This window comes from Panthera pardus, unplaced genomic scaffold (genome assembly GCF_024362965.1).
Source record: "Panthera pardus isolate Hobbes unplaced genomic scaffold, ASM2436296v1 HiC_scaffold_13, whole genome shotgun sequence".
Taxonomy (NCBI): Eukaryota; Metazoa; Chordata; class Mammalia; order Carnivora; family Felidae; genus Panthera; species Panthera pardus.
In genome coordinates, this window is record NW_026526688.1 from 15,759,051 (window position 1) to 15,768,953 (window position 9,903).

Genomic DNA, 9,903 nt, shown 5'->3' on the forward strand with positions numbered 1-9,903 from the left:
TTAACTCTAACCATGAGAAAAAAACATCAGACAATCCCAAACTGAGCAGCATTCCACAAAATACCTCATCAAAACTGTCGAGATCATCAAAAACAAAGAAAGTCTGAGAAACTATCACAGCCTAGATGAGGTTAGGGAGACATGACACGTGTGATGATTTAACGTAATAGGACCTGTAACGTAGTACCTTAGATGGGAAAAAGGACACTGGAGAAAAACTAAGGAAATGTGAATGAAGTATGGACTTCAGTTAATAGTAATGCATCAATGTTGCTTCACTATGTAACAAATGTACCACAGTAATAGAAAAGGATATTAACAAGAAGGGAAACTGCATAAGGAGTGTACAGGAACACTCTGTACTATCTTTGCAAATTTTTTGTAAATCCAAAAATCTTCTAAAATAAAAGTTCTTTTTAAAAATATTCACTGGGTAGGATTAGCAGCAGCAGTTTAGGTACAGAAGACAAGGCAATATGAAATCATAGCAATAAAACCTATCCAAAATTAAGCACAGAGATTTAGAAAAATACTGAAAGAAGAAATAAACAGGGACCGAGTGATCCTTGGGAAAATGCAAAGCAATCTGACACATGCATAACTGAAGCCCCAGAAAGAGGAGAAGGGAGGCCAGAAAAAAATTTTTGAAGAAATAATGACCCCCAATTTTCTAAGTTTGATGAAATCCACAGATGTAAGAGACTCAGCAAACCCTAAGGAAAACAAACAAAAAAACACAGTAAAGCATATTATAATCAAGTTCTGAAAACACATGATAAAGAGAAAAATCTTAAGATTCATATTACATAGAAGAAAAATGTTATGTAGAGAAGAACAAAAATAAAGAAGAAAGCAGACTTCTCATCGGAATTTTGCAAGCCCAGAAGGCAACGGTACCAGTTAGTAATCAGATTGATGAATTCAATATAAAAAGCAGCAAAAGCATAATTAAACAATTGGAACTACAACTAAAAAGCTTCTGCACAGCAGGAAACCATCCAGAAAATGAAAAGGCAACCTACTGAATGGGAGAAAATAATCACAAATCATATCTGGTCAGAAGCTAATATCTAAACTATATAAAGAATTCCCATAACTCAATAGAAAAATAAAATCAAGCCCATTTAAAAATGGGCAGAAGATCTGAACATTTTCTTCCAAAGAAAATACACATATGGACAACAGACACATGAAAAAAATGCTCTACATCATTAATCATCAGGGAAATGCAAATCAAAACCACAATGAGATATCACCTCACACTCGTTAGGATGGCTAGTATTAAAAAGACAAGAGCTAACAAGTGTTGGCAAGGATGCATAGAAAAGGGAACCCTGGTGCACTGCTGCTGGGAATACAAACTGGTGCAGCTGCTCTGGACAACAGTTCAGTGGTTCCTCAAAAAATTAAAAATACATGAGCACTGGGTGTCATACATAGGGGATGAATCACTGGAAACTACTTCCGAAGCCATTATAGCACTATATGCTAACTTGGATGTAAAATAAATACATACATACATACGTACATACATACATAAAAATTAAAAAAACAAACATCCAAAAAAAAAATTAAAAATACAGGGGCACCTGGGTGGCTCAGTCCATTGGGCATCCAACTTTCGATTTCAGCTCAGGTCACGATCTCATGGTTCCTGGGTTCGGCCCCCACATCTGGCTCTGTGCTGACAGTGCGAAGCCTGCTTGGGATTTTCTCTCTCCCCCTCTCTGTCTGCCCCTCCCGTGTTCTCTCTCTCACTCTCGCTCTCTAAATAAATAAATAAATAAATAAATAAATAAAACTTATTTGAAAAATTCAAAATAGAACTACCATATGATCCAGGAACTCCACATCTGGGAATTTATCTGAAGAAAATTAAAACAAACTCAGAAAGATATGTAAACCCTCATGTTCATTGCAGCATTATTTACAATAGCCAAGATACGGAAACAACTTAAGTGTCTGTCAATGAATGAATAGATGAGGAAATTATGGTACGTACACAATGGAATACTATTTATCCACTAAAGAGAATGAAATCCTGCCATTTGCAACTACACGGATGCACCTCGAGAGCATTATCGTAAGTGAAATAAGTCAGACAGAGAAGGAAAAATACTATATGATCTCTCTTATATGTGGAGTCTAAAATAAAACAAAAAGCAAGCTCATAGATACAGAGAACAAACTGGTGATTGACAGAGTCATGGTATGGGAGTTGGAAGACATAGGTGAACTGTTCTTTGTTTGTTTGTTTGTTTGTTTAAATAAATAAAGTGACATTTTAAAAACCAGAAAATGGAAATCAAAAATTTTTAAATGATATTGTAAGACAATAAGAAGAAAATATCTTGGAATGGGTAAAATCAAACTCCTAGAAATCATCAAATAAAAAATTAAGAAATTTAACTACATATAAATATTTTTAAATTCAACAGGAAAAAATATGAAGAAAATAATAAGACAAATAGCAAACTGAAAACAAATATTTGCAACATATAAAACAAGGTCTTTATGAAATAGAAAATAAGTAAGATTTCTTCCAGTCTACTTAGGAAAAGATAAAAACTCCAATAGAAAATTGGCATATGCATAAACAGATATTTCAGAGAAAAAAATGGGTACTTGATATGTAAAAACAGCTCCAGCTGCAGCTATAATTAAATAAATGATCATTAAAATAAGAATTTTTGATGAATGATCTTGGCAAAGATCAAAAGACCTGATAGGAAATAATTTTTTGCAAGTTCAAGGTAAACAGATGCTCTTACACACCGGCTGTAGGACAGAAAATTGGTTGCAACCCCTTTGGAGGGCGACTTGATGATGTATACCTTAACGTAAACTTCATGTACCCTTTAATCCAGCATCTCTGGATATGGATATTCATTGTATTACTATCTCGGTAGATATAAACTAGGGCATGTGGTACTCAAGGCAGTATTGTTATTAATATAAAAACACTAAACAATCTAAAACTTAAAAAATAAAAGCATGAACACAAAACTGGGGTGAACACAAAACTCAGAACTCAGTTAAAAAGACAAGATTTACTTACTAGAATCAATTAGGAAATAATTCTAGGGCAATGTATCAACCTGCACGTTGCATGGAGGCCAATTATACTGCCGATCCCCTAGAGTAACCTTTTGAAAGAGACAGAGTCCACTGTCATAATGGGTTAAATAGCGGCCCCCAAAAAGGCATGGTCATGTCCTAACACTCCAAACCTGTGCCTATGATCTTATTAGAACCTGGGCCTTTGCAGACATGGTTAAGGATCTTGAAATGAGATCATTTGGGATTACCCCGGTGGGCCTACATCCAAAGACAAGTGTCGTAATGAAAGACAGAAGAGGAGAAGACCCACGGACAGAGCAAAAAGTATTGTGAAGACAAAGACAGAGACTGCACCACTTGTGGTACAAAAGCCAAAGAATGCTGGGGACACCCGAAACGGAAAGAGGCAAGGAAGGATTCTCCGGCAGGGCCTTTGGAGGCCAAGAACTATGGTCATTTTTATGCTCCCACCATATATATAATATGACTAACCATGGGTTAACCACCTCTGCCTTTCAAGGTACGCAAAATCAAAGAGATGTAGGAGCTTTCACCCTCAACTGTCTACGTTATCTCGTTTAATACCCAGATTCTGGGTTGGTTAGAGCGTTATCGTGCTTCATCCCAACTTTATGGGCCTCCGTGGTCCCATGTGGGGTTCTGGGTGATTTGTCCCCTTTCCGAGTTGACAAGTTGTCAATGTCAGACAAATTTCTGACTCTGGCATTTTTCATATCTTTATTTCTATTCAATGCCAGGAAAGATCAAGAGATTGGGAGAAAATGGAATGGCACACACAGACTAGTTTTTGCTGTGTTTTTTCTCTCTATACCTACAGACAGTTTTTTAAATGTTTTTGATATATGAATACTTTTAATGAGGACAACTAAATAGATGACATGTGTTTTCAGGGCAACAATAAGGCCATCGATCTTGAGACCTTAATCAGCAAAAACATTTTAGCTGTTTCATGTGGCTCAACAAAAATATGAATACACACACGCCAACCACCCCCGTACCTACATATCCTATCACTGAGTCATTAACAAAACATGAACGTTCACTTTCATGATATGATCGGATCGATTTTTCATAGAATGACCTGTTTTTATGAGAGACTTAGGCCAAACCAATATTCCCAGCTTTTTGACCACCAAAGAAGGAAGGACGTGTACAGAATTAGAATTTACTGAGTACATACTACGTACCAGGCCCCTCTGCTAGATGCTGAAACACCCTATCATCCTGACAGGTCATTCCCTTCGAGGTTGAGGATCGAATTCTGTTTTGGTATTTTACCATCTCTGCCTGGTCTGCTGGAGAAGGTTCCTTCCTGTTATCTCTGCTTCTCCTTTGGTTTCCTGACAGTCCATTCTGGACTCAGCTGCACCCGAGTGTTATTAAAATAGATCCTGTCGCTTTCCTGCCTAATCCCCTCCAGGCATTTCCCATAGCAATTAGAATAAAATCCACCCTCCCTTCAATGGCCTACAAAACCTCTGCATGCGGTCTGGCCCCTCACCTACTTAGCTCTCTCACTTCATCTGGGACTACCTTCTCTCCCACTCACTCACTCACTCACTGTGCCTTAGCGCAGGGGGTGGCAAACTTCCACTGGCAAACAGCTGGCCACCTGCTTTTGAACAGCCCCTGAGCTAAATACGGTTTTTACACATTTACAAGGTTGGGAAAAAATCAAAAGAAGAACAATGTTCTGTGACACGTGAAAATGATACGCAATTCCAATATCAGGGTCCATAAGTAAGGTTTTCTTGGAACGGAGCCATGCCTATTCGTGTATGTCTTATTCAGGGCGGCTTTCAAGCTACAAAGGGCTGAGTAGCTGCAATTAAGACTGAACAACTGGGGGTGCCTGGGTGGCTCAGTCCGTTAAACGTCTGACTGGCCTCAGGTCACGATCTCCTGGTTTGTGAGTCTGAGCCCCGCCTGGGGCTCTCTGCTGTCAGCACAGAATTCTCTTCGGATCCTCTGTCCCCCTCTCTCCCTGTCCCTCCCCCGCTGGTGCTTACTCCATCAAAATAAATAAACAAAGAGACGGAACAGCTCACCTATTATTTATTTACTAGGCGGTCCTTTGCAAGAAAAGTTTGCTGAACCCTGCTTTAGTCACACCTTTCTCTTTCTAAGACTTGCCCTGTTCATTCTTTCCTCAGGGCTTTCTATTTCCTGTTCCCTCCTCCCGGAATGTGCTCCAGCTCCTACATGGTTGGTTTGTTCTCATAAGTTCTCATTATCATGGACAAAACCCGCAGAAAGTCACGTACCATTAGATTGTATCTCTCACCTGGGAAAGGGCCAGTCTCCGATCCCTGGATAGAGAGCCTGGATTTGAGTTTTGTTGTCTGGTTTTTTTCCTATCTGGAAGCAGCAAGGAAACGGAATAAGCAGCTTTCTGGGGGCTCTGAGCTCCATCGACATGGTGATTCCCTCTGCAGTCAGTGTGAATGATGGCCCTCATCTGTCGCAGCCAGGATTCTAAGTAGCTGGGGGAGAGACCGTGTGTCCCATCTTCCAGCCTCGAGGGAACGAAGGAGGCTTCAGAGACTCCTCTGGTGCCGTGTGGGCCACACCTCCATCCCAATATAGCCAGCAAAGCAGGTGCACAACCCAGAATTCTTGGTGTAATTTGTAGACGTGGAAATGCAAAGAAGGAGTTAAAATAATATCTTCACTAGCTTGCAAAGATATTACGGCACGCTGGTACACAGGAGACAGCAGCCCCCTGGATGACAGGTAAATAACTTTAGTATTCGGTGTAGTCAAAGCGCACGGATCTTAGATCAAGGGACCCCCCCCCCCTCTCTTCATATCAGTTGCAGGACAGGACAAGTCGTTGGCCCGCTCTGAGCCAGCTTCCCCTTCTGTAAAACATCAACTTGCCTAATCCTCTTTCAGGTTCGTAAGGATCAAAGGAGAAAACACTTGTCACACTGCTTCGCCAACTAAATCTTACAGAATAGCAAGTATTTCACGAGCCCTCTCTGAACCCCCTAGAACAAGACAGCATCTTCTGCTTCATAAATCCCACGGGGACAACTCTCACCGTCTCGTGCGTATGTTACGCCTTTTTAATTAAATTGATATGTCCTTAAGTGTCTCATGTTGTGCTTAAAATAGATGAAGAAAAGATGCATATGAGACTTGAGGGCGAGTCGGGGCTGAAAGTGCAAATACGCTGTGTGAGATTCAGGGGGCAGTCTGCCAGAGGTGGAGATAAGGAAGGGAGATTCTGAAAAGGAAAGCCACAGAGATAACAGATCAAGGTCAAGTGGGGAGAGAAACGCACGATACCTTCTCTCACATTTATGTGGCAGTTTTAATTTAAACACAATATCTTTCTCAAAGCACTTCGGCGAAGGGGGCGTGCCTCGGGAACCGTTTCAGTGTAACTGAGTTACCGAATGCCAGGGGGAGCCTTCCCACGGAACCAAGGGGACCTTCGAATTGGCATTTAGAGGAAAATGTAATAAATCCATACACGGGGCAGGGGGTGGGGGGCAGTGCTGGGCCAAGAGCTGGCTTTAACACAAACCCGTATGTCTGCCACAGCCTGTGTGAGGGCCCCGTCCCTGGAGTCGGGAGACGTGGGTCCGAGTGGACACTCCGGCCGTGTGAAGCTGCCCTCTGGGAGCCAGCTTTCTCAGCTGTGAAACTGGGACAACACGTTCTATGGTTCAGGGTTGTGGGGAGGAGACAGAAGCACGTAAAGCTGTTGCTCCTTTCCAAAGGGCCGGGTCGGTGCCTGTACAGATGTACGCCTCGTTAAAATCATACCTTCGCTAGGTTGCAAAGACACCAGTGTCAAAGCATAGCCAGGTACCAGAAGCCGATGAATCCCGTCTGAGGTCCTGGAGATTATTCGCGAGAGGAGCACTGCAAGAATAGACGGAATGATCTGCTTCTTCAGGTGCCAAGGGCGCAGTTGGGGACCTTCGCTCGCCTGAGGAGCGAAGGGTCTGGAGTCTGCCTGAGACAATCCGCACGAAGGCCAGTGCCACAGGAATTGTTCAGCACGGGGCCCCAGGCCTAGGGAAAGAGCCCCGATTGTGGTCAAGAAGGGAAGCCAAAGCCCGAGCTGAAAAAGCTGAGCCGAGCACCGGGCTGGAAAGGTAAGAGCAGGCCACCACCCAGGAGAGGCCTGAGCAGGTACACACAGAGATGGCTGAGGAGGGAGGGCAGCGCCGGGGTGCGGCAGGGGGCTCGCCCTTCCACTGCCACTACAGACCCAGCCGACGGGGCAAGGTCAGTAACCCTTATCACCCACCCGCACCCACACCCGCCCACACCTTGCCGGACGGACCCTCGCTCAGCTGTCTGTCACACCCCAGCGGCGTCCACAGCCCTGCTCTTTTCCTCACCTGGAAAGAACAAGAGAACAAAGTGGCAGCAGAGGTTGGGGAAGGTGAGAGGCTGCTCGCCCTGCCGGCAGTGGTAAGTGAGCAAGGAAAAACTCCAGGCCCCCGGCAGCCCGGAAGGTCCGCCTGGTAGAGACGGAGGGGGCAAGTTCATGCATCCAAAACCAATCCTCTCACCCAGCTTCAAACCCCACTCCCTCGGCCCGCATCTCTACAACAACTCACCAGGCATCTTTAAAGGCTTAGAGGCGGTGACAGACCAACTCCACAGACCTGGGGCCCAGCTCGGGCACCCGCAACCCCCCACCTCACCTTCCCCTCCTGAGCACCAGCACCGACCGGCAGATAAGATTAGCACGTGGCAGCTCGATATTACCAGCCGATGGAGAGAAGACGATTTTGGATTCCCAACAATGCATAAAACAATGGGGGGTGTAAATACTAGACATTTTTCAAGACGTTGTGTAATCTTTCATACAGACGTACTTTGCGAATTTCCAAGAAAATACAGCACGTAGCATTCCTCGAGCTTTCTTGTGCCATTCCAGAATGTCATCAGCTGAATCATGTCCCCTTCCAAAGGCATATGTTGAAGCCTGAACCTCTGGCACCTCAGAATGTAACTGTATTTGGAGATAGGGCCTTTATTTATTTATTTTTTTAAGTTTCCTTACCTATTTGGAGAGAGAGGGAGAAAGAGTGTGAGTTGGGGCAGGGGCAGAGAGAGGGAGAGAGAGATGATCCCAAGCAGGCTCCACACTGCCAGCACAGAGCCTGACATGGGGCTCGAACCCATGAATCCTGAGATCATGACCGGAGCCGAAATCAAGAGTCGGACGCTTAACCAACTGAGCTACCTGGCACCCCTCCAGACAGGGCCTTTAAAGAGGCAATTAAGTTAAAGTGACTGATGTCTTTATTTATTTATTTTTAATTTTTTTAACATTTATTTATTTTTGAGACAGAGAGAGACAGAGCATGAATGGGGGAGGGGCAGAGAGAGAGGGAGACACAGAATCGGAAGCAGGCTCCAGGCTCTGAGCTGTCAGCCCAGAGCCCGAGGCGAGGCTGGAACTCACAGACCGCGAGATCGTGACCTGAGCTGAAGTCGGACGCTTAACCGACTGAGCCACCCAGGCGCCCCTAAAGTGACTGATGGCTTTATAAAAAAGAGGACATTAGAACACAGACAGAGAAAGATACCAAACAGGTCCATGCACAGAGATGACCATCTGAACACAAAGCGAGAAGATAGTTATTACAAGCCAAGGACGGAGGCCTCAGAAGACACCAACCTTGCCAACAGCTGGATCTCAGACTAAGCTGAGACTATAGCTAAGCTGGAACTAAGTTTCTCCGAGGAGGTTTGCAACCCTGGGAAGGCGGAAGTGACATGGCGGCCATGGTTGTAGCAGAAGGTCCGCGTAAGGTCCGCACTGGGGCAGCTCACACACAACAACGTGTGCATCTGCACGTTCACCGCTTCTCCAGCTTCTCTGAATCCTGGTTAGGTTGTGAATAACTCCCTGACGACGTGCACCAGCTCTTCTGCAGGTGGGCTTCATCATGGAAGTTGGAGGACGGGAGCCATAAGAGACCAGGGTGGGACATATAGGTCCCTCTGATCTGCGCAGGCTCCGGTTGTACCTGCCCCCCTCCCCCCACAGCCCCACTTCGCCTCCTTCTTCCGCTGGTGAAGCTTCCCCGTCCCGCTGACTTCAGACCCAAGTCTTGGACGCGGGGACCACAGATTGCAGACTGCTTAACCAGCTCCCATAATCATGTACATTCTAATCTCGACAATAAACTCCTTGTTTCGCTCAAAGTGGTTTTGCTTGTCCAATCAAACCTTAACTGATACAGATTTTGGAACCAGAGTGGGTGCTGCTGTAATAAAAACCTAAAACATGTGCACTGGCTTTGGGATTGGCCTTGAAAAGTCTGTCAGCAAAGACTTAAATAAACATGAGGAAAGTATTATTGGAATCTGGAAGGAAGGAGACATTTTTATGTAGTGGTGTAGGGAAGTTTAGCCACATGGACACCCATGGTAACCTGGAGAATAGAAAATGGACCCATGAGCGTGAGATCTGGCTGAGGAAATTTCCAGGCCCAGTGTTGAAAGTGGCACCTGACCTCTTCAGCTGCCTGCGATAAACTGAGAGTTACAAAGATAAGCTAAAGAATAAACAGTTAAATGTAAAGGTGACAGGACTTGGCTGAGTTTGAAAACAAAATGGCTTCTCATTCCCAGATGGCAAACCTAAAATTAAGAAATGGCTTCTGGGGGGCGCCTGGGTGGCTCAGTTGGGTAAGCTTCCGAGTCTTGGTTTCAGCTCAGGTCATGATCTCATGGTTCCTGAGATCGAGCCCAGTGTGCTATCAGCAGAGAATCTTCTCCTTGGGATTCTCTCTCCCTCTCTCTCTGCCCCTCACCTGCTTGAGCACATGCGTGCTCTCTCTCTCA